Source organism: Antedon bifida, chromosome 2 (assembly GCF_963402885.1).
Source record: "Antedon bifida chromosome 2, ecAntBifi1.1, whole genome shotgun sequence".
NCBI classification, from domain to species: Eukaryota; Metazoa; Echinodermata; class Crinoidea; order Comatulida; family Antedonidae; genus Antedon; species Antedon bifida.
Window position 1 is genome coordinate 14,223,417 of NC_136227.1, and position 1,815 is coordinate 14,225,231.

The following is a 1,815-nucleotide window of genomic DNA, read 5'->3' on the forward strand; positions in this document are numbered from 1 at the left end:
CATGGTGGAAAAGTACAGTATGTAAACTATTTTTAAATGGCACCTCATCGACGATATGACGGAGCAACCACATTGTTCGGTTGACCTGATTATAGATAAATTAGTCTTAATTATACTGGGTTTTTTTTGTTTTTTTTAAATCTTTTCTCTGACCATTCTTTTTTTTTAAACTAAAAAATTGCATTATGATATTTAACTTAAATGACATTAACCCCAATGATAATATTAATATTGAAGAAACTAAATATTACCAGATAAACGATTTTAATCTACGTTTTAGGAACTCGATACATGCCAATCACTTCTCCATTCTAAGCCTGAACTGCCGTAGCATGGTCAACAAATTCGATGATATTTTGAATCTGATTAATTCAATAAATCACTCCTTTTCAATTATTGCCCTAGAAAAAACATGGATTTCTCCAAATTCTACAACATCACTGTACGAAATACCAACATATACATTTATCCATAAAGATAGGGTAGGACGAAGAGGAGGAGTTGCTCTCTATCTATCAGAAACCCTTAGTTACGAGATGTGAAATGATCTCACTTCAATACTAACCGAAGGAGAATCTATATTTATTGATGTTAAAATAGAAAATAAAACAATATCTTGCGGAGTAATATATAGGCCCCCTGATACAAATGTGCAAACCTTCAACGATTAGTTGTCAATAGTCATGCAGATGATTAACAAAGAAAATAAGCTAGCATACATTACTGGCGATATGAACTTAGACATTAGCCAACACATGAGAGACAAAAACATCGAATCCCACCTTGACAATATCCAGTCTCAGTCTTTCACTTTTCTTATTAATAAGCCCACAAGAATAACAGAAAACTCTGCTTCCACAATAGATAATATTCTCTACAATTCCCATCTAACAAATAACATAAATACTGGTATCATATATTCGGATATATCCGACCACCTTCCAATATTCTGCATAAACACATCCGAAACCCACCATTATCATTACAACGTATACTGTTATAAACGCGAAAATAAACAGTACAATGTTGATCATTTTAAGCATGAACTTGCAAATCAACAGTGGCAGGATGTCCTAGAATCAAATGACGCAAACAAAGCATATCAACATTTTCCACAACTCTGCAATCATTAGTTAATATATGCTTTCCAATAAAAAGATTAAACTCAAAGCTAATAAACTTCAATCTCATTGGATAACGGAATCAATTGCTAAGTCAATTGTTACTAGAAACAAATTATATAGCAAATACAAACGTAGACCGACAAACATAAATAAAGTTAAATATACAAACTAAAGAAACGTACTTACCAATATTATTAGAAAACGAAAAAAAGAATACTATTTTAATAAATTTGAAAAAAATAAAAACAATATGAAAGAAACGTGGAATGCCATTAATCAACTTTTAGGTAGGAAGAAAAAATCCAAACTGCCATCAAACCTAAAGCATGGGACAGAGACATACACTAACCCAGAAACAAAATCCGATGCATTCAATTCTTACTTTATTAATATTGGGAAACAATTAGCTGACAAAATTAATCATGATAACAACCCTGCCATTGATCCAACGTCATATTTGACTTAATTCTATGTATTTCAGGCCCACAACAGAATACGAAATAATGACATACATTAATAAATTAGAAACAGATAAAACACCAGGTCACGATGATATCAGTGCTCACTATATCAAGTAAAATTCCGTCTACCTTACAAAACCTATTTCACACTTAATAAACGTTTCACTCGCCACTGGCCGATTCCCTGATGAACTAAAATGTGCCAAAAAAGTACCTGTATTTAAAAGTGG